The sequence below is a fragment of the Catharus ustulatus genome, chromosome 1 (genome assembly GCF_009819885.2).
Source record: "Catharus ustulatus isolate bCatUst1 chromosome 1, bCatUst1.pri.v2, whole genome shotgun sequence".
NCBI lineage: Eukaryota > Metazoa > Chordata > Aves > Passeriformes > Turdidae > Catharus > Catharus ustulatus.
In genome coordinates, this window is record NC_046221.1 from 56,606,979 (window position 1) to 56,631,401 (window position 24,423).

The window sequence follows — 24,423 nt, forward strand, 5'->3', positions numbered from 1 at the left end:
ATCTGAGTACTTTCATATTTGAAAGTAGAGTGAATTTATGAAGGGTTTTCACCAGTCGTTGCATTCCAATGGTGATAAATAGACTCCTGCTACATTCCAGTGGGGTGAGAATTCTGAAGTTGACCTTTAAACAGATTATTTGCATGGTGCTCAAGCTTAGGCCATCACAGCTATCAGCAGGCCTTTAAACAATTAGACGCTGAAAGCCTTCTATAAAGCCTGGAGAACTGAATTGGTTTCCTCTTACTGAAAATATATTTTAAAAAAAATCAGTACTATCAGTGCTAGAGAAAGCATTTGTTTCAGAGATTAGAAAGACATGTTTGAATATTTGCTTTCTTCCCTTCTTTATGATCACTATTATACAGTTGGACTCAGTGGTCTTTCCAACATAGATAATTCTATGATCATTACTGCCATCAAAGAGAAATCCAACTGGATTTGGGTGTTGCTCTAAGAGAATAAAACTGTAAGAGTTACTTCATTCCAGCTGCTAGTGTATTAACCTGATACAACTGAAGCTTACACTTCAGGTGTAAAACAGAGAGTTATCCTTTCTGTCATGACACAGAGTGCAGTACTAGATAATGCAATCAAAATGTTTTCCATTTTCTCCAGCCATTTAATTTCCTTTATACTTTAAGAATGCTTTTGAGAACTGTTGCTATTGTACAAGCTTGTTGAAATGCTCCACCTGAAAAGAGCAGTGAAGAACTAAAAGCTGCCTTTTTCACAGATAGAAAAACATAATACTATGAGAAATATGAAAAATATGAAAAAAATAAAAATATGAAAAAACCTATCCTAAAGAAATTAAACCAGTTAGTAATATACAAAGCAGAATTTCATGATTATAAGCCGTACCATTTTGACTAAAATTTTGCTCCCAACCTGGAAATGTGGCTTACACTCAGGAGCAGCCAATATATGAAAAAAGTTTGGGAATTTCCAAACCCAGAAGTGCGAGCCGAGGTGCCAAGCCGAGCACCTGCCAGTAAAACCTGGGATTGCTTGATTGTTACAAATTGGTTACTCTGTTGCACGGTGGGTGGAGGGGGGGCTCCATGCCACCGGCAGCACAGGGGGGGAGGCGGGGAGCTCCCTCCTGCTGGCGCCGCGGCCTGGGGGAGAGGCGGGGGGCTCCGTGCCTGCCTGCTGCCACGGGGCAGCGCCGGGCAGGGGTGAGCCTGGTGGCAGCGGAGGCGGCGGCAGGCCCTGAGCGGCCCCGCTGAGTGGCAGCGCAAAGCTGGGCCACCTGGCCCCATTGGCAGCCCCAAGCGGGCCGAGCCCACCCGGCCACGAGCCAAGCCAGTAAACCCTGAGATCCCGCAATTTTTTTACTAATTGGCAAGTTTGTTGCACACGAGTCTTCTCTGCGAACGACAGTGCGGCTTATAATCAGGTGCAGCTTATATATGGACAAAGACCTAAAGGTTGCTGACACCCAGAGCTGTGGATTATAATCAGGTGCGGTTTGTAATCATGAAATTACTGTAATTAAGTTGCTAATATACAAAGACAGAAAACACCAAATTGTTCTGGTAAACAGATACATGAATAGTTTTTACTCAGTGTGGATTTCTTACCTTAAAAGAACAGCTTCACACTGCTCCTTGGGCTATTGAGTCACTGGGTTAGTTTCACGATTCTTTCCATGCTTGTCAGCGGGCTAACACAATCAAATTTTTGTTAGTTCTATGGCTGCCCTCAGTGATTCATTTCTTACTTAAGTTTGTCTGTCTCCTGAAAATACAAACATAGACTGATCTGAAGTACTGCTTAGGGGTCAGAGTGACTGTCCTTCCTTATTCTGCCAATAGAAGTATACCACAGTGATCAAATCCATGGCATGTAAATACCTGCTGCCCAGCTTCTGTGACCTCTGGGTACTTCATGGTTTCAAAAGAGCTGTCACCACATAATCTCATCTCTCCTGTCTACTATTATTTCTCATCATCTTTGCTAAAATTGCATTGACTGGGAAAATAGTGCAGAACGTCATTGTCTGCTAGAGAATCCCAAATACTCTTTGCAGAACAGAATTAAGTGAACAATTAGGTTTTCTTTTTCCCTCCAATAGCCAGCAACTCTGAGCGCCAAAAGTGAAAGCTGGGAGAAACGTCCACATGACTAGACAGTATCTATGTATCTTCATCTCATGAGGACTGTGAAAGGGAATGGGTTTATTTTGTCTTTGAATGGCAGACACATGGACAAATTCAATCCTCTCTTGTGAGACCCCGTCTAGTGTACAGTGGAGGCTTCAGCACAAGAAAGACATGAATCTGCCACAAAGCTGATCACAGAGATGGAGCACCTCTCCTACAAACACAAGGCTGAGAGAGCTGAAGTTTTTCAACCTTGAGAAAAGAAAACTCCCATAAGACCTTAGAGCAGCCTTCCAGTACATAAAGGGGGTTACAAGAGAGCTGAAGAGAACTTTTTACAAAAACTTATAGTGACAAGACAAGGGGGAATGGCTTCAAACTAAACAGGGTAGATATAGATCAGATGATAGAAGTAAATTCTTCACTGTGAGGGTGGTGAGACACTGGCACAGGATGCCCAGAAAAGCTGTGGATGCCCTATCCCTGGAAGTGCTCAAGGCGAGGTTGGATGGGGCTCTGAGCAACTAGGTCTACTGAAAGGTGTTCCTGCCCATGGCAGGGAACAAGATGATCTTTAAGGTCCCTTCAAATCCAGGCCAATCTACAATTCTATTAATTATTTAATATATCTGATTCATACCGTTTCTATTACATGACTAAATTACTCTTTCTGAGAAGATAGAAATGTATATCAGAATGTAATATAACAGCAGACAAAACCAACATAGCAGCTTTATTCAAACAAGAAAAACATTCAGAGGAAAGTTGGCAAGTAGATCTAGTAGAGATTCCTAGAGTGGTTCTTGAGCAGACTGCTCGTCCACAACTTAGACACAGAGAAGAATGCCTCTTATGGTTGAATTAGGATGTAGTTGGCTTGATGTTAATGAAGGCAGATGGGTGTTATAGAGCTGAGTAGCTTAACTGAAAGCAAAATTAAGGAAAATAGGAGAATCCTATTTTCCAAGAAAGATCACAGAGTATGAAAGAGCAGATAGTAAGATGGTAGAAAACATGTCCACTTTACTGAGCTACATATGAGAGTGATCAGAGTTGAATATCTTTGAAAAATGTGAAGTAACTGAAATCAGACTAAATGTAAAAAAAAAAATTCATTTACAGAACACAATTATGCAATTTCACAGGGGTCTTTCTGCTGAAGGGGTCCATTCAAAAGTCTAAATCTTAGTTCTCGGTTGAGTTGTGTGTGTTCTTCACTGACACATGGTCATGCCTCAGAAATGGCACAATTCAGGAAGAAGACATAGCACCACATTCAGACATTAGACACTCATCGCTTTTCCCATCAGGAGAGTATGCAGAGGCCAGAAATCTATCTGAGTCTGGGCAGACAGATTGGTTAACAAGTGACATATCACACTATTACATTTTTTAAATTTTTAATTTCTAGCAGATGACACAACCCTCAGAAGCAATTCAGACCCTTCTCAGCAATGGTAAACTACCTTAGTATGAATCAGGTTCAAATCTGGCATGCTTTCAGATGCATACCTTTTCATGCAAATCCTACACCTTTCTCACGCTTTCAGTGGGAAGTCTGGTCATTTGTACGCAGCTGTTGTGGTGAAATTGTCTCTAGGTTTAGGCTTCAGGCTTTGCTCCTCCATTCCTATTTCTATAGCCTAAGAAAGCACCCTCAGGCATAGGAGCTTTATGCCACCCCCACGTCTGGACAGGAAGAAGAGAGATCAGATAAATAAATTAATTATGTCAACAAATAAGAGACATTCTCTACTAATAGAAACTCCAAGTCCAAACAGGAGCAGCCCAGTACTAGACCTGTCCTGCCAGTGACCCACCCAGTTACCGAGAGGGTCTGTAGCATCTGAGGAAAAGTAGAGGGACTGTAGAGAGAGAAAATGCAGCAACAGGGGAGTGTTTTTAATTACTCCCATGCAATCACATCAGGTCATGATGCAGAGATTTGTTTTTTTTGCTGCCATGAATGGCTTCTTCAGGGAGCATCTAGACAAGAAGAAAAGAAGAAACTTCTATGCATAACTCAAAGCAATAATCTATTATCATAATATTGTTCTGAAATAAGAAGACAGGCTTTACTTGTCCATCTTTCCAATTTCCTCTGCTACAGTGGAAAAATAAACCTCAAAATCTTATGAAGACTTCAAGACGATAAAAGGGATGGCTGAATATTTTAAAGCAGATTGCAGACTATTTAGGGATACTGCAGTATAGTCACAGTATTGAAAAACAGACCAAAAGTCAGTATGACAGGGCAGGAGAAAGAGTCACATTTGCGGAAAAATTGAAAAGAACAGAAATGTCAGTAAATAATTCTAAAAACAGATAAAAATGGAAAAGAATGAGAAAAGCCTGCAAAATCTGTAATATCTAAGAAAGAGTTAAAAGATCAAATAAGAATGACAATAAGGGTCAATGCATGCTTGCTATATGGAAAACTCTTTCATTTCTGAGAAGGAATCAACAAATCCCACAAACTGATACAGCCAGCTTGGATTTTCCAGGAGGAATTTAAAAAGATACCCCACTGACTCATTCTAAAGAAACCAACCCATCATAGAATAAAGAAGACAGCACATAAGTAATAGTTTTCATTAAAACAGATTAAAGAAAAGGGAAGATGTCATTAGTGTCTAGCTCTGCATTAGAGACTATACTGTGAGCATGAAAATCTGAAAAAGGGAATAAAAAAAAGGCTTGTGGAATGGAGTTGTTGAGGAACTTCACAAAATAATGAAAAAGCAGCTGAATATCAGTAATAATAGAATCATGGAATGGTTCATGTTGGAAGGGACCTTAAAAATAATCTAGTTCCTATCCCCCTGCCATAGGCAGGAATGCCATTCACTAGACCTGGTTACTCAAAGCCCCATCCAGCCTGGCCTTGAACACTTGCAGAGAATTGAGCTGCATGCATAGAAATGAACTGTCTCTCAGGAAAGGGAATTGAACATTATAATGACCATAGTGAGCTAAACGAGCATCATCAGTCAGAAAAGCAAGCTGAACTTTTCGTTCAACTGGTTGGTATAACTGGAAAATACAGACATGGCTTTGGATATTGAAAGAGAATGGTAGACTTTAGAGCAAAAGAGAAACTCTCATTCATCAGAAACTGAAAAGAATAATTTCTCTCTAGGCATCTTCTTGGAGTGTGCAGAAGGGGGTGGGTCAGGCTTTGCTCTGGTGAGGTAGTGCCCTGTCCCCCATAGGCTCTTGCCCCAGAGTCTGTCAATCATGCACAATCATGCAGTCCCAGTTTTGCCTAACTCAGGCCCTGAGTGGCCAAGAGACTATAAATCTCACCTGGGAAGAAGGCCCGGGATTTGCCAAGGCTGTAAGAAGCCTGACCATGAGACAAGCATGTTGTTCCTTAACCCCACCATAATCTTAGAGTTTTCTGGCCATTACATCGCTGGAATCCAGGACTTAGCTTTACGTCTGTCTTTCTATATTTTTCTTGACTTTCTGTTTTTCTCCCTTTCTTCTTATTTGACTCTCTTTTTACAGAATGTAACATTGAATGGCTTTGAAAGTTTTTATGTCGAATGGGCTAAGTCTATGCTAAGTGTTTTATGTTGTACTAAATAATGTGCCAAGATTCCTTGATTTTCCATGTTTGCCAGTAAACTTTTGTGTGATTTGTAAATGTCTGGTAAGTACTTCTCCTTTGCGTTTACCCAGAGCAAAAGAACCTAGGTTTAACCCCTGTATTTAATTGATTGGGGTATTAAAGTAGGTCAAGGCCTCTCTTTTGCTCTCTCTGAGTCCAGCTTACTCAAACTATTCACATGCAATTTTTTAAAGGGACAGAGAGAGGGAAGAAAAATAAGACATAAATTTTAGGTCATCATGTTTCTGATTGGACAAGCTAATTGCTGATTCTCACTTAGGGATGTCACTTTTACCTCAGCAAAACACCACACTTTTTCTGATAGAATAGCATGGTGGACCAGGTTATTAGAAAACACTGATCCTGTGTGGACAGAGAGAAATCACTCTACATAACAAGGCAATAATACATTTATGCTGTAACAAACCAGACAGATTGATTATTCTTCTGATGCAGCCAACTACTTGGGGGGGCGGGAAGTGTTTAGGGGTTTTTTTTGTTTGTTTGGGTTTCTTTTAATTTTTGGGGTTTTTTTGGGTGTTGTTGTTGTTTATTTGGGGTTTTTTTGTTGGTTTTTTTGGTTGGTAGATTGGGTTTTGTTTTTGTTTTTAAATATATACTTTTGAGATCCCTTCCTTTTAAACCACAAAACAACATAAATTATCCTCATTTTTGAGCAGCTACAGCCTGTGATGATTGTCTCTGAGCTTTCTTCAAAGCCAGTCATACTTCCTTCAAGCTCAAGACCTCCTAGCTTTTCCAAGGAATCCCTGTGGAGACAGACCCATGGGCATATGAGTCTATGAATGGCCAGGCTTGCCTTGCTGCATTCATGAACAGCAGCAGAGATCATGCTGTTTACATTCTAATTCCAGGCCTACACTTTCTAAAATGAAAAGTGAGGGGAGAAGCAAGGCAAACTAAAATAAAGATGAGGCTAAAACCAAAACTAGTCTTCACAGTATTTTCACATAAACAAAATTGTTTGACAAGATTCTTTTTTTAATAAGAAAAAGGAGGGAACACAGACTGAAAAGGAGAAGTGGTTGTAACTTCAAAGATAGGAACACACCACTGGGTAATAAATATTTATAAAGTAAGACATGCATAAGCCTGCCACATAGGCTTTCTATAAAATGATATATGGATGAGTAAAGTGTGATAAAGAAATGCAGAGTAAAGTAACTCAAACCCTAAATATAGACATGTAGGTTTTCCCAAATGTTGCATTTTCAAGTATATTTTTAAAAAGGCTAAGAGGGAGGGGAAAGATGGTGTTTTTGTTTTGTTTTTTTTCCAAACTAATCACAACTGTTTCCTGTCATTTTTTTCTTTGTTTCTTCCATTTTTTAAAATTACTTCAACTTCCAGCCTTTGTTCCTTTGTATTATAACACATTATTCTCAATATGAAAAAGTTGTACTTCTAATGCTAAATTGGTTGATATATTTTATAAAAGAAAATGAAAGACAGACCTTTGACTGCAAAGAGATGTGGAAGTTTGGTCGGTGCCATGTGCTATATCCATAATTTTCAGTTAACCCCTTTCTCGTCAAACTCCTGCCTGTGCACCCTTAGCAGCACATTCCCTGACAAAGCAGCTGAACATACCGCCACTTCTGCCAAACTGAAAGGTACTGTTCTCATTTTCTTAGACTGTCCTCTGAGATCAAATTAAGGCTTTCCTGATATATTTAGCAGAATGGTGGCCACATCTCTGCGCTGAAAGTTCTATGTGTCAAACCTGGCACCCATAGAATGACTTTGAAAAGGTCCTTATTTGTTTCTGATTGAAAACCGAAGTTTTACTGTTACTAATAATTGTGATTCCTGCCATTAAAACATGAAGTCTGAGCTGATTTTTTTTCTGAAGTGTATGTTTGCCTTGCATAATGTGATCCCTTAGACCTGTAACATGCTTATGCAATGCAAAAGGTCTGGCCGTGTTACCAGGCGCATGATTTGAAGAAGACAGGGTGGCGCAAGCAGACAGAGGCTTTAAAATGTAAAATGGCCTTCAGTGGTTGCAGAATATGAAGACAGTGCGTCAATAACTCAAATCATAACATCCTGTGCATTCTGAGTTAAGTATTAGGAAAGACAGATTTTTAACTTATAAAATGAGCACTTCTGCAACAGAAACAACTGTCAGACAAATATAGAACCATGAAATGTCATTTTTATGGTCTTTTTTTTTTTTTTTCAAAGTAATACTACAATTTAAAGTACAGCAGAACAAAATTACAGTTTTAATGTGAAAAAGAACAGATTTGATTTTAAATACTAGATATAGGAGAAGTGAGTCAGACCTGATCTTAGTGACACCAGAAGAGATTTGGAGTTACTGCGTTCCAACTACTTCTGATGTAGTCCAGAATGACTGAAATCAGGATCCAACAAATGCTGGAATAAACAAGGGCAGAAGTATCCTTCATTATGGAACACTTGAACACAGCGAAAGGAAAAAAAAAAAGATATAAAAAAGGTACATATTACATAAAGCGAAAATGTACATAAGCACAATACAGAGCTCCTTGAAAAGCTGACCCAAGATCAGATACTTTCAGCCAATGTGAGAAGAGGCAACTCAGTTCTGTCTGTTGAATAAATTCCCTAATTTGGAATTATTGTAAGAGTGTTCAGGGTGTTCTTGAAAAAAACTCTGGGGTGGAAGGAGCATGTAAAGCTACTTATAATGCTTATCCTGGCAATGCTTGTATGTATTTTATCAGGAGAGAGAGTGAATAGGCAGGAAGTCAGAGAAGTATTCTACGATACATCAAGCAGAACAAGACAGATTCTTTGAAGCTCTGATCCGAAAGTAAAGCTGCATATAAACTTGCTTATTTATTTAAATGCAAAACTGTGTTACCCTATTCCTTGCCTTGCCAACAAGGGTGACTATGGTGCTTGCATCAAAGGAAGTCTTTAATCTACCAAGGTAGTTGTTGAAAAGTAAAGGATTTTTTGCTTTAGTGATTCATGCAAAGGGGGAAGAACACAAAAACAAAGCATAGGTTGCCACTGAAAGATAGAAAACATACCCTTAGGTAGAAACATACTCTTTTCAACAGACCAAGCTGAAATATAACATATAAACAATAAAAGTGATGATTCAGTAACATAGTTACAGTAATTTCACGAATACAAGCCGCACCAATTTGACTAAGATTTTGCTCCCCGCAGGGGCGGGGAGAGAGGCGGGAGAGCTCTCTTTCCTCCTCTGCCACAGCCCAGGGGAGAGACGGGGGGGGGCCCGGCGCCGCCATTGCCGCGGCCCGGGGAGGAGAGGGGGGACCCGGGCCGCCCCTACCGCGGCCCGGGGAGGGGGGGGGAAGCCGGCGCCGCCATTGCTGCAGCCCGGGGAGGGGGGGGGGAAGCCGGCGCCGCCATTGCTGCGGCCCAGGGAGGGGGGGGGAAGCGCCCGCCGCCATTGCTGCGGCTCGGGGAGCCGACAGGAGCCCCGCGCAAGCCATTGCTGCGGCCCGGGGAGCCGACGGGAGCCCCGCGCAGCCATTGCCGCGGCTCGGGGAGCCGACGGGGTGCTTTGTCCCCGCCCGCCGCCGCCCCGGCAGGAGCGGGGAAACTCCGTCCCCGCCCGCCGCCGGCGCCACGGGCGCGGGAAAGCTCCCTCCCCGCCCGCCGCCGCTGCCGTAGGAGCAGGGGAAGCTCCGTCCCTGCCTGCCACCGCAGGGCAGCGCCGACCCGGGGTGACCGAGCCCAGTGGCAGCGCCGGCCGGCCCTGAGCTGCAGCACCGTGCTGGACCACCTGGCCCCGTCGGCAGCCCCTAGTGGGCCGAGCCTGCACAGCCTTAGCTCAGCCAGTAAACCCCGCCCTCCCACGGTTCTGTTACTAATTGCACGCGGGTCCTCGCTGCGAACGACAGAGCGGCTTATATTCGTGTGCGGCTTATCTATGGACAAAAACCGAAATATTTGCCAACACCCAGAGATGCGGCTTATAGTCAGTGCGGCTTGTATTCGTGAATTTACTGTATATAAAATAACAAGTTCACCGAATCATAATACTTTAAGATTAGGAGTATTTGGGAAAACTTTTGGAATGTTTTCGTGTGATTTGGCATATAAAGGACAAATGGACAGCCACAAACAAAGCCCTTTGCTTTGATCCATGTGTGTTGCTCATCCATTCCAAAAATGAAAAGCAAGGAAGTAGAGCCTGCTTTAATTTGCCCGCATTTCTTTAACTTCCAGTATCACACGCCCTTTTATAACTGGGCAAAAAAAATTTTCCGTAGAGGGCCGGAATTGCTTTTTTCTATTGCAGTTTTAATAACTGCTAGATTTCACGAGAGGGTAAGATCTTTAGATTTCCAATAATTGAATACTGCTTGTCCCTAGTATCTCTAATGTATTTTAATCAGCCCCCATAAAAACACAAATCATCCTTTGCCATCAAATTCTGTAAGAACTGTTTCTGGCAGCAATTTTAACATTTTTCCTTAGTTAGACTTCAAGAAATAGCTAGTCTAATATGATCTAGAATTATGGATGCCTGATATTTGCAGTTCTATACTCACTATATTCTGCTCATCTCAGCTATGTGACTTGTTACTCACTTTTTGACCTAAATCATTATGCAATCTTACTCCATGCTATTTAAAAATTACCTCATTTCACCTTGAAAACCACAAAGTAATGACAGATGAAGTAATTTCTAACATGGTTTGTACTTAATTTTTGGAATCTATTCAGGTAACAGACCATACCAGTGTAAGGGTGTTATTATCTGACAAATCACTGTATGCTTGGAATAAGTCTTAAGTCTGAACATCTAATTTGGACTTCTGAAATAATCACCATTTACAAGGGATTAGTAGTGACCAAACAACATAATAAATACAAAAATATTATGTCAGTATTGTCTAACATAGGAATTTATGATTTTTTTAACCAGAATTGCAAAGATATTATTTCATATCCTCTAATAGAGAGATTGCAGAGAAACTGGTGAAAAAATTATGTTTAAGAGTATGGTACCATAATTGCGCAATAGAATTTAATCTTTTAGGTTGTGAAAACAATTAGGGTGAAGAGACACAATTAAGAGGTGTCTCAATCCCATAGATAGTGGGATGAATCCTGCTGTCCTTGTCAAGTCTTTTACCTGAGAATTCCTATTGAGCTAGGTACACCTTTCCTGCATCAATGGGATAGGACTATTCCTAAGCCATTTTGCCACATTTAGCAGCTACAGATTCCCTACACAGGGTGCTTAGGCCAAAGACAAAGCCAGTCATGGGTACAGAGCATTGAGCTCCCTTCCTCAGGCATAAATCAGTGCTAAAAAAAAAAAAAAAAAGATGATTGCATGGATTGATGATTGGTATTTTAATCTCCAAGTGGCTTGTGGAGACAGAAGTCAACACCAATGGGCTCAGAAGAGATTGGCCTCTTCTGAACACTCAAGAGACTTTCCTTGGCACTGGACAGAAAGTTTGGGAAGGGGAGAGAAGCCACACATGCAGTTGAACCCTCAGGAAACTGGGCATCAGCATGTAAGAGGACAACTCAATTGACACCCTTGAAGAATTTGAGGTTATTTGAGGACCTCGTGATTTGAATCACTATTGAAAAGTTCAGTGTGGTAGCAGTGACCTACTAGGCTTCTGTGGAGTTAGGTACAAAAATGCTCCATGGTTACATAAGCCTCTATAGGGTAATATTAAGGGAGTGTTGGCATTTGGAAAACCAGTACCTACTCCTGGAGCCACACAAACTTTGATTTCTAAATTTCAGTGGCTGTCCAGAGAGCCCATATAGCTGCCAGTGTGAAGTTTCTAGCCCCACAGAGTTGCAAAGGGCAAGATCTCAACAGGGCTTCACAAAATAGAGTCCTCCTAGCCATTTCATTTTGCCATGGATATGATCAAATCTTCAAAGCATAAAAAATTCTATTAGAATAATCTTTATCCTGGTTAACCGATGGCTAGAAAGTAATTTAGGACATCTAAAGCATAGGAACCAGGAATTCCTAAATGGACTGGAATTTTCTCCAAGGCAAGGCCTCTAGCAACAACACAAAATGTGGCCATTTTCCCACAAGTCTCACTTGCTTCACCTTATTCAGTACTTAACAAATCCAGAATATGACAGTAAAACGTTTGAGAGATCTCCATCCAGATTATTTAAAACATGACTACACACAATCAGGTGAAAGCTTGTCTCATAATTATTTTTTTTTTAAATGCCAAAGAGAAGCTCCAGTATTTTTTGGTCATACTATCTTTTGTTATTATTTTGTAACTCCACACAAGCAAAGTTTCACTGCATCTGGTAAATGTCTGTGGGGGCAGGATGACTCAGCCACTTATGTATGCAGCATGGTTTCCCCTCTTTCTGTGTTACAGCAACACCCTAGTTTGTAACTCTGAGCAAGTCACAGGCTCATTCAGAGGGTGTTTAATGTGAGTTTCTCATTGCTTGCTAAGAAAGATTTCACGGCACTTTTCACAAAAGTAGGGCTATTAACCTCTTTGACCCGACCATACTCCACTGTGCATTAAGCACCATGGGAGGAACAACTAGTTTAGTACTGACTGAGAAGGAAGAGTGCCACCCACTGAACCAAAAACATCACACTTAGCAGCAGCATGAGTACATACATACATAGACATATGTATGTTTTTAGTATATATACACAGAGTATGTTAAACAGAAACCAAGGATTATTCTGATGGGGTAGCTGTAATTCACCATGTTTAAGATTAATCTGTTACATCGTTCAGTGGCAAAACTGACAAGATATTACATGATCATGTTTAGTCACAATAAGTGTATTGTAAACCAAAGACAGAATTTTCTCTGATGCAGTTTTCAGCATTCAGGGAGAAATCCCTAATCTATGACTGTAGCCTTAAACTAGTTGATTTACACCAGTAGAAAAATGCAGCAGAGGAATGAAGCCCACATTAGTTCTCTCATCCCACTGTTTCCTCTCTACATTTATGGCTGCTAAGAACAACTTTGCTGCTTGATATTTTTTTCTTTCTGCCAGCTGCCACCTTAAATTAGCCTTTCTTATGTCATTTGGTAGTAAGGATCTTTGGGTTCATGTCAGGAGATGCATTTAACATGCTTCTGATACTCCAGCATAAGCAGCTGTGACTTGTGGGCAGCTCTGAACATCCACAACCATCACCACCAATTACCCCCTTTATTAATCTGACCTTACAGTGGATACCCAGGGAGAATTTCACTGTCAGTCTAACATTTCACAGCTTCCTGTGTTTCATGAATACATATATGCTGTGTTTCATATTTAACTTGTTTGCTGCCCTCCAAAACACCAGTTTCTTAATATTAGCTGCTTTGGTACTAAGACATAAATCACTTTTGTATGGCTGCTGCACCATTTTTCTGCTAACAGCTGCCATATTGCGTTAGGCTACATTATACACGATGAAGAACGACAGAGAGGTGGAGCACAGTCGTGTGCATCCTAACAAATTTATTATGCTGTTCAGTTGATAGGCCTATTCATCTTTCAACACTGAGACTACAGTAAGTCTTACTAACCCAAACTAACAGCACTCCAGGAAAATGTTAAGAATGTCGATTACATACAAAACAGTAAACTCTGATACTGTGTATTCAGCTTGGATAATCTACTTCTTGATAATGGAATTGATACATTTTAGGCATCTGTTACCCTTAGGGTGCTTTTATGGAAAGGAATGTATAATTCCATTTCCAAGCACAGCACAAAACTGTATTGAACAACGAAACTGGCTTGTGGTTATGTTTATACAGCTCAAACACGCTTCAGACTTGTCTACACTGCAGGCTGTGGGGTGACAGAGATACCACATCTCAGTTGAAATAGCTTATATCTTCCTACTGCAAAATGAACACTCCCTGGACCCACATTTTGGAAGAACATAAGTACTCACCTAGAACAATGCAGGAAGACCCTAGGGTGTCAGAATTGCTGCTCTCTCTTGCCTGAGAAGTCAATACTCACTCCTGTGTCTTGAAGAGGTCATCCACAGTCTGAAGCATCCCATGTCATGTTTATCATTTCAGTGCAGCTGGGTTTCTTTGACACTAGCACATATTTTTAAAATGGGCTGTAAAACCTGGCAAATGTAAAAACCTGTTTGAAAGCTCTGACTTCAAACCTATCAGGAGTTCTTACAGCTATTTTTATTGAATCCTGAAAATGAAATTTCCAAGTGGAATTCTTCCAACAGAAGAAACAGTCATTCCTATAAGATGAAAAACTAATGAAAATATGTAAATTTGGATATATAGTATAGATTATTTAGACTATAATAGCATAGACTACAGAGGATTTCATAGGTGGAACAAAGTTTTAAGAAGCTCTTAAAAGAAATACTGTTCTTCCTTTCCCATGCAAAGCTCCCTGCAGCTTCTGCAGTTATTGGGAGTTCCTTAAATCATAGCATTGAGACTCTGTATTAAGGAATACAAAAATGCAAATCTTTACAATTATAACTTTTCCCTAATTATCTTTACAGTACCATTCATAGTGTGGGGAATACAGTAAACCATGTGGCAATGTTAATTATGTGTAAATGGCAATTGTAAAGGTTTTAATAGCGACCTCTGCAACTGGAAACCTTATTGATCATTTCTATATGTATAATCACATAATGCTGGCTGAAACACCAAAATCCTAGCCTACCTCGTACTGAAGTCTATGTAAAACCTGGACTGGACTCCCGAGGTAAAAAATCTTTTTTGGGTGCTTATCAAAAAATGTTATATATTTCACCCTTTCCCTCAATAAACTTAAATGTTAAAAGTTGAACAATGGTTCTGAATTATTTTATAGAAGTATGAAAAAGTCTGAATAAAAAATTCATACAAAGCAATCCATGCTGACTTGAATCTAAAGCACTTGCAAAACAACACTCAGAAAAAGATTTTTGCAGATATGAGGTGAGGGTCCATAGTGACATAGGGTCCCAAAGCAGGTGTACAGGAGATCTGAGTAATCCTAGGGTGTCAGAATTGCTGCTCTCTCTTGCCTGAGAAGTCAAGACCCATTCCATATCGGTAAAAGGCAGGTCTTGTATTTTCTACCAGGATGTCAGCACTATTGCATGAGACCCTCATTTCTTGTGTGATCTGAGACAATATATACAATAGTCTTTTGCTGGTTCAAATGGATCTGTTTTTTGTTTGACAGAAGGTTTTCTGTTGTGGGGTTTTTTGTGTTGTTCTATTTTATTTGGGTTTTCTGGTTTTTTTTCTGGTCATTTGGTAGGTTGGTTTAGAGTTTTTAAAAATTGTCTGTAGACTTGGGAAGCTGGTGGGATCTGTTTGAAAATCCACAATCCACAGATTTTGTACTTTTCATCTGTTAGCCAGCTACACAGATAGTCAAGATTTTCTTAAAAATAATGAATTTTCTTTTAATGAGTCACCAATCGTTTGTACACAGAGCTGAATAAGCAAGGCTCAACATCATGTTACAGCATTTAGGTAATATCTCAAAGGGTCTTTCTTCCAGCACATGAGAGTTAACAGTCCTGAAAATTTAGAATTTTTGCAAAGACACAAAAGTGCATTGGACACCACTATATCTGGTCAGCTTTGCTGGCTGCAGTAAACAGTAAATGAAACCACATTTTTTGTTATTTTCCTCTTTAAAATTAAGTTCATGTGAGCTTCACTGTGTACCAGCATACAAGTTCAGCAAATATGCAATTACAGCTTGCCACTATATAGAGGCGCTATCACTCACTCCCTCAGTGCAATCATAGAAGACCTAACCACATTTTGCTTTGAAGAGGTTAATCTCTGAACCTTGTGAAGTGTTTTGAGTGTTAATGGTCTCTGTTCAGTTCTGTATTGCTTTGAGATAGTCCAGTTTATGCATCTGTTTATTTGAACTCAGATTAGCTAATGCAGTTGTTTATTTTTCCTTAACTAGAGCACTAAAACTCTTATTCTATATAGTTTTAATCATCAATTCTAAGAAATACATTTTTTCAGCATAAGAATTTGGAAAAAGTTCTTCACTTTAAGTGGGAAGAGTGGGATGATTTTATCCACATTTGTGGAGTCTTATTGTTTTAAAAGTAGGAGAGAAATTGCAAAACCTTGAGACCATTACATATGAGAAAAATTATTTATTTATTTGATTTTTTAACCTAGTGAAATGCATGAATTTATTTAAATTTTGTTTGGACAAAGCTTTCCCTTGAAACTATAGTCTATATATTTTAATTTGGTTTAGTGCCCGGATGTTTTGTATAAAACCAAACCCAAAAAGTACATTCTCCAGCTATACCTAAGAAGATAGCTAGTTAACACTTTTTAGCCTTTCCTTAATTTCTGTGTAAGGAAGCAAAAAGCTGGTCACAAAAAGCTGGGTCTGATTTCCTTACAAGGAACAATCTGTATTACAGCAGAATGAAACTCTTCAGTCAAAAGAAACATTTTGAAATGTCAAGAGGAATCATATTGATGTTGTCAAACAGAAATTTGCCAATTCTTATTTTGCATTAAGAGTTTCTTTAGAAATTTACCTACAGTTAATTCACGAATACAAGTCGCACCATTTTGACTAAAATTTGGCTCCCACACCGGAAATGCGGCTAATACTCAGGAACGGCTAATATGTGAATGATTTTCTGACATTTCCACCTCCAGAAGTGGAAACCGAGGTGCCGAGTCGAGCAACTTACCAGTAAAAGCCGGCATTTCACGATTGTTACAAATTGTTACTCTGTTGCGCCACGGGTGGAGCTGCTCCGTGCAGGCAGCACAGGGGGTGGGGAAGGCGGGGCAGCTCCCTCCTGCTTAGCCCTGCAGCTCGGGAGAAGCAGGGGCTCTCTCCTGCTTGGCCCCGCAGCTCGGGGGGCTCCCATCCCTGCATGCTGCCACTGCAGGAGCAGGCAGGCTACATCCCCACGTCCTATCACCGCCACAGGTGCCAGCGGGCTCTGTGCCCCCCCTGCTGCTGTGGGGCAGCACCGGGCCGGGGTGACTGAGCCCAGCGGTGGCGGCGGCCGGCCCTGAGTGGCCCCGCGAGCGGCAGCGCCGAGCTGGGCCACCCAGCCCTGTCGGCAGCCCCGAGCCCTCATGGCCTGAGTCAAGCCAGTAAATCCCACCCTGTCGCGGTTCTGTTACTATTTGGCAACTTTGTTGTACGCAGGTCCTTGCTGCGAATGACAGAGCGGTTTATACTCAGGTGCGGGCTTATTTATGGACAAAGAACAAAATGTTTGCCAACACCCGGCGATGCGGCTTATACTCAGTGCGGCTTGTATTCGTGAATTTACTGTATATTTATCTTTGATCAATATTAAAAAGCCTACTTGGTATGTGTTCTGACCCAAAATGACATTTCTTTCAAATTTGTGTCTTGCTGTTTGGCAATAAAACAAACTGACAAATTGTAATTCTAGGTGGACCAATTTTTTTTTTTTTCATTAATTGTTGCTGATTTCTTTTTGTTTGGCTAGCTAAAAATGCAAATAAATAAATCCTTTATACAACTCTATTCTTCAGATATAACTTGATTTGCAAAACTGTCCTTTTATTTTTATACACGTAAACAAGTAATCATATTTGTTTTCACAGGGTTACTTCATACTTATGCAAGAGAAAAAGGAGCAAGATTTCCTGTCAAAATAGTGAAAAAAAAAAATAAAAGGTTTAAAAAAGGGAAGGAAAAGAAAAACAAACCACTGTAATAGAGCTGCATCTCTCCTGTGTGTTGCTCGACACCAGCTGAAACAAAACTGACTTGAGACTCTGCAGAAGCATAGTTTGGAAGCGAGAAAAATAAATTGAATCCTGCAGCAGTAGAGCAACTCCCCCAGACACCGCTCTGGGAGAAATCAGGGGAGTTTCAAGGGGCTGTGGGTGGAAAAGAGGATTAAGAAGAGCCAGCGGGACTTGGCTGACCTTTGCTAACTTCCCGACCCCCACTTTTGCCCCTTGGGAGCTGGGCTCTGGTCGTGGGAACAGCACCTGCCTTCCCTAGCCCCATCTCCACAGGGGTTGTTGCTGCCCCACGGGCACCTGGGGCTAGGAGCGACCACAACAAGGGGAAAGCCTCCTGTGCCTCATCAACCCTGTTTCAGAGCCACAGGGAGGGGATAGCAGGCATGAGAAACTTTGGAGGGATGGTGAGCAACACGACTCACTGCTGAAGATTTTTCTATGCCCCGCTGAGGACAGCGCCCAGCCCCACCTCCTTGGGTAAGATCTCAGCTGATGGGGTCCCATGGACCCAAGCCAGAAAGACAGCTCACAAACAGAAGCCACTATCAACTTTAACTATGGCCTGTGCCCCAAGGTGTTTTGAGGTGGACAGCAGAAGTTAACCACATGTCTAATTCAGTCATGTACACCTATACCATCAGTATTTCCATTAAACCTAATGTTTAAAGCATCAGCTATAGAAATAGGTAAGATCTGAAAAACATACATGAATTAATATTGAATACACTTTCTGTATCACACTGTATCTCTCACTGTAGTGCAGATAATTACAGTAAGTTACACACATATTTCAATACATGTGTTCTATGGCTAAAAATGTATCCACACTTGGGGCAACACCTGCACTTCTGTCGATTTTTATGCAAACAGATTTTCATCTATAGTGTTACTTGTGTACTCTTGAGCATGCATGTTAGTCTGCATACATTTCTCTAATGTGCACATTGGTTACCCTTAAATTCCTGTTCAGAGGAAGATAATTTACCCTACAGTAGTGATAAATTGCATACCACTTAACATGTCAACACAGTGGTCATAAATGACCCAATATCCCTACAAAACACAGGCTAGTGACATCACCACTAGCAAATATTTTTCCCCTTCAAGGTTGATTGCAGGCCCAGGGCAAAAGATGAGGGGGTTTCTGATGAAGCACACTTTTCCTCTTTGTCAGCTGTCATTACCCTCTTTTTGTCCTTCCATTTCCTCCTTTCTCCAGCTCACCTTTTCCTTCCTCTGAATAATACAAACATTACATATTTTTCTAAGTCTATCATACCAAATCAAATTAACAAATCCATCTTGTGACATTACCATAGTTCTTTTTATATCTCTCTTGTGTAATATTGCTCTCATTTCTATGACTTACACAGAAAGAATAATTGTATTTATTTGTTTGTTTGTTTGTTTTCAACAGGAACTACTAGATTATTTGTCATCTTAGACAGTAAAGGCTTATAATGTCTAGATACAGGAGAATGAAAAATAGCATTAAAGTGTTGTGTTATACATACCCACACATATTTTTTTATGGCAATATGAGGAGTAAATTCATAAACTCCTCAGCACTTAGGAGCTGTGGGTGCTATGGGTGGAACAGATAAGGGGAGGAAGCTTGCTCTCACCTCACTTGTGCTAGTGGCAATCTGGATAAATTAGAAAGGACATAACAGACTCCAATGTGGACACAAAGAAACTCCCCTAATCTTACACAGACCTTTATAATTCACTATTGTATTATTATGTGCTATAGTTACAGCTCTTTCATAATGCAGAATGCTATAATGCAAATAAGATACAGTCTGAAACATAAGGTTATTCAATATTGAATCCCACATGAAGGTACTAGAACTTAAAATGTAAAATTATTAATGCAGGGAAAAACTGGACAGGTTGATGTCTGCAGATAAGGTTTTGAGATAAACAGTTAAGCAACTCATTGTCTGAAAAATCAGTAATGGGAGGGAAAGGTCTGTCTCTCAGAATATCAGATCTTGGTGGTTGCTGCAATCCCTATTAAGTAAATAAAATGTGGATCTGTCTAGAACTATACGAGAAAGAGAAGGACGAGACCTCCATTCTGATTTTGATCTTGCATTTCAAGATTCTTTTACTTGATACATTTCTCTTCACACCTGCTGCCCCCTCCTCACCCTTGAACAGGCAGAAGGTGGCAGAGATAAGCACTTGTTTATGGTCCTGCCTGTTTGCTGGACCCCTGCTACATGAGGGCATAGTTCACATCGGCTGTGGTCAACAGGTTTGAGCTGGGAATGGTGCTTCCATTGAACAACAGGAGATCTTGAAAAAAGTGAGTTGGGGAGTTCCCAAAGTGAGCTGCTCTAGGTGGTAGTTAGGCTAACGCTATTAAAAAAAAAAAAAAAAAAAAGCTCTTTTTATGAGCCTTTTGTGAGAAATAAAACCAAGTAAGTTGCCCAGATTGTTTGCAAGAAGGCAGCTCCAATAAGGTCTTGTATTTCAATTTCAATAACAACACGGAAACCTGCTGTTTTATTGCAATGTGTTTTTAGAAACTTTGGGATGCTTCAGGTGGCTACAAGTAATGCTGGAGCTTTAAGCAACAAATGCTTGGATGAGCTCAAACATTCCGGGTTTTCCTGTGCTTAATATGTTGCATTGCTATCTTGATATGTAATGTCACAGATGGTAATATTAGTCATGAAAGAACAAAGAAGCCAAGTCCACAGACAAATTAAGGTGGTGGAGAGGCAAAGAGAAAGGAAGGAAACAGACGGATCAGTGAATGCCTACAGCAAACAAATTTTGTTTTAAAGATTTAAGATACACACCTTCTCAAGATCTATGAGTTGGCAAGAGTAGCCATAGAAGGCTGTAAATCCCCAACCTGGCTTGTATCCACTGCAAAATGTAGAGTAAGTAGTGTGGTGAAAAGGAATACTCCTGGAAATGAATAGATGAACTTAATTTAACAATGGGCAGCCAACCCACAAATTTCCATACAAACCACTGCTGGTTGTTTTTTTCCTCCTTAGCTACACAGCCCCTCTCCAACAAGAAGATTGAGAATGTTTGCCTGTTATCTTTGCACCTTTCAAATGTCTTCTTTAACCATTTGTATACACTCCACATTACCTACCATGAAGAGATTAAGAGAAACACTCAGATAAATCAAATGAAAGTATGAAAAGGTGATTGAAGGCACAAGTTAACAGACAAGTCATAAATCCCATGAAACTAAATTTACTGTGTGAAGTTATGGAGGAACCTGTTCTAGCTCAGCACACGTTTACTAGAGCTTTTGCTTTCTAAGAGAAAGTGTTAAATGAGGTAGCAGACTTCTATGAAAGAAGCACACCTTCGGAGCAATTTCTAAAGTAAAATTTGCAACACTATTGAAATGAATTCAAGTGTACAGCAGTATCAGTGATATTGCCCGTCTTATCTCTGAGTCATCTAAATGTTCAGGAAGACATTGAAAAAGGTAAGAATTGGTCCAAAGAGCTTTGAACTGATACAACTGTGAAATTTTGTGAAAGAGGAGGCAGATATTTCACCTGCAGTAAATGCAAACAGTTTGTTCATAATTTCAGCTTAAAAAACAATTTCCACTTGCTTTTGCACTTGTTTGACTTCACAGAGTTTGGAGTATATATCACGACAATTTTTAAGAGTTTGGTAGTTGAACTCTTAAGAAGGAAGCACAGAAAAGGGTGGCTTACGGGTACGAGTAAGGCAGTACGAGAGAACAAATCTATTTTTAGGTTGAGATATAGCGAAAATTTCCAACACTAATTTTATTGTGCTGTGCAATGGAGTCCTCAAATGATGGGGTAGATGCCTATAAGCCTGAGATGGAAAGTTCTGTATGTTGGGAATGCACTTCCACTGGCAAGGAAATGCATCATTTAATATGTCTTTTCAATTTCTATGATACTATTATTTGAGGTTGTTCCAATGTGAAAAGTAAAAGGGAAAATATAGTAAACGTCTGCATCCTTTTCATAAAGCACTTGACATATCTTGGCGTATACAGACATATATATTGAAGCTATTTTGTTTTAAATATTTTACTATTTGTAAGGAGATTTGATCATTCTCAAGAGACTGGAAAAATATAGTGAATGCAGAAATAATGGCAAGTGTTAACTTCTCCCTTTAATGATATTTATTGTATAATCCAGATTTGACAGTCTTGCTCCCTGCTTGGATTTCCTTGAAAAAGAAACAATAAAGTAAGTTGCATTGCACATAAAGACTTTGTAATTTTCCTTGCATTCATCATCATTTCATTCTCTGTATCCAATGCTTTTACATAGCTATAAGTCAGATTTTCATTTATTACAGTAATTTCACGATTATAAGCCGCACCATTTTGACTAAAATTTTGGTCCAAACCTGGAAGTGCAGTTTATACTCAGGTGCGGCTTATATATGGACAAAGAACAAAAAGTTGCTGTTTTATAGTTTGGAGGACAGGTGTCTGCTAAGAAAGGCAAGAACTTCTCTTTGAAATGGAGAATGTAAACCCCCTCCCTCCAAATTATTATAACTTTGAAATCAAGGGGCTTTCAGGCAAAAATATGGGAATTAGGAATAACAGCTCTTTACTAGGGAAATTAAAATAGAAATACAGTACTACAAAGAAACAAACTCCAAACCCCGACAAAGTCAGAGTACAACCTGACACCCCGTCAGGCAGGGTGTTGGTAGCAGTCCCATTAAATGGTGGTTGCATCCTCTTGCAGCGACAGATGTGGTTCAGCTAAAGCAGTGCTCCTGCAGAAGGTGCAGTTTCCCTCCGGAGGTCCAGTGGTGATGTGGAGAAGTCTGGTTTTCCTCTGGAGTGCAGCGGAGAAAGGGGCTACCTTAGTGTCCCAAAACCTCTGCTTTTATCTTGGTAAGAAATGTTGGTCTCTTCCCCCTGGCTGGAGCAACTCCCAATGGGATGAAGTAATTTTATCAGTCACACAGTGGGACTCAATGGGCCATTAGCAGAAAATGACTGGCTGGAGGAAGGATGGGTTGTGAAAAGATAGAGAACAATGCCCCAGCTGGTTTCAATGGAGGGCCCATTAACAGAATATCTCCCACAGAGATAAGCATCACTGCCCTCACCCTCAACAGATGGTGATAGAATAGGTGCCTTTTATCACACTCTATATTGTAACACAAGACAGTTGCCGACACCCAGACATGCAGCTTATAATCAGGTGTGGTAAAGAACAGTTATTCCTAATTCCCATATCTTTGCCTGAAAACCCCTTGATTTCAAAATTATAATAATTTGGAGGGAGGGTGTTTACATTCTCCATTTCAAAGAGAAGTTCCTGCCTTTCTCAGCAGACACCTGTCCTCCAAACTAAACCAGCAACTTTTCGTTCTTTGTCCATATATAAGTCGCACCTGATTATAAGGTGCACTTTAGTCAAAATGGTGTGGCTTATAATCATGAAATTACTGTAATCTTTGATCAGCAGCAAATGCATTGCAATCACAATGTTGTAACACAACAAAAATATCTATTCCATGGGGTACTTTTTCAACCTGATAGATGCATAGGCACAAAATTTTATTGTTCAAGGTACTAACACCAGAGGATCCCCTGACTCCCAATGTTCTCTCTAATTGATATAATCTGCAAAGTTGGGCTAACTCTGATACATTTTCCCAGACCACCAATCTCATTAAATATAATACGCCATCAAGAGGAAAAAGCATGAAGGACTTCTTCTGCTCCAGGAAAAACTTCACTTCTTGGACATTACTGTTCATTTTTATTCAGGATTATACTTCTTTCCAGTGAAAAGCTATATTTTAGAACCTTATTTTTCAGAAGAACAAAATACTTAAATGTGCATGGGTTAATATCCTTATTCTCCTTCACATTAAGATGTACAGTTTGTAACAACTGGATTTATACACACATGTAAAGATCTGGAAAAGAGGTGGAAAAGAGTTTTTATGCATGGCTATCCAAGCAATGCAGATTTAAGAAAATTTCTCAGGGAAAAAAAAAAGAAGAAAAAATTTGAGGACAAGAAATTAACTGTAAAAAAAAAGGAGATGGTTTTTGACTACCTAGTGGTGTCAGAAGCATTTTATGTGTTTATGGCCAGCTGACTGCTTAGCACAGGTAGAGGACATGGTTCTAGTACCATGGATCCCAAACCCCATAATACTGTAAAACACTGCAGTTGAATATTTCAGTAAGTTCAAGAAATAGTCCTCCCATAATTTAAGAGTGAATACCATTACAATTCGGAAGATTAGGTGCCAGAATTAACAGTACCTAGCAGAGTTCTGTTACAGAAAATGGTCTTATAGCACATGAAATATATTTATCTGCTCTCAGTTTTACTCTAGGTAGTAAAGAAAGTAAAATATTGTCTTTTTGACATTTCAGGATTTTATATATGTGAACACTATCCTAAGGATATAATCTTTAATGTTCCAAGTTGTACATAATGTCCTTTTTTTGAGAGATTTGAGCCTCCTGTTTAGGCATTTATGTTTGTTTGTGGAGAATTAATCTCACTGGTTAGAATATATTAAATAAATAATGGCCTTAAAAGTATACATAAAATAAATCAAAACGAAAACCTTAAACTCCACAACATCATCTACTCACCATTTCGAGTCTACCCGGTCCCAGAGGGAATATGGGTCCTTTTCTCTTTTTTGGCACTTCTAAGATTAAAGATCTGTTTTGTTTGTCTGACATGACAACCATAACCATAGAGACAGCATGGCATAAACAGCGTCACCTCAATTTCTTTGGTGTTTTAGAATTGCCTTGAGGAGCAATGGAAAACATGGGACTATGAACACATAGACCAAGGAACTTCTGAACTTTATGTCATTTATCAACTCACCTGTGAGGTCACAAGATACAGACAGGTTGCATGATGTTTCTTGTTGATTATTCTGACAGTCAAAGAGGTCAGTTGCCAGCCCACAAAGCTATGCAACAAAGGTACCTCTGCATGCAATTCTTCT

At 40.0% G+C, this 24,423-nt stretch overlaps 1 long non-coding RNA gene across 8 annotated transcripts in view; it reads right to left on the reverse strand.

Moving 5' to 3' along the window:
* The window catches only part of LOC117002412, a 160,645-nt gene extending 136,507 nt beyond the window's left edge, over positions 1–24,138 (reverse strand). For 6 of the 8 annotated variants that reach the window (XR_004419289.1, XR_004419286.2, XR_004419287.2 and 3 more), the window contains exons 1-2: positions 24,056–24,138; positions 13,635–13,820 (exon numbers count right to left, since the gene is read on the reverse strand). This is a non-coding gene — a long non-coding RNA (uncharacterized LOC117002412). Of the gene's footprint in view, positions 1–1,586; positions 1,729–13,634; positions 13,821–24,055 lie in introns of those variants that run through there. The other 2 variants (XR_004419288.2, XR_004419281.2) reach the window with 2 other exon arrangements.
* Between the last annotated feature and the right edge of the window lie 285 nt (positions 24,139–24,423).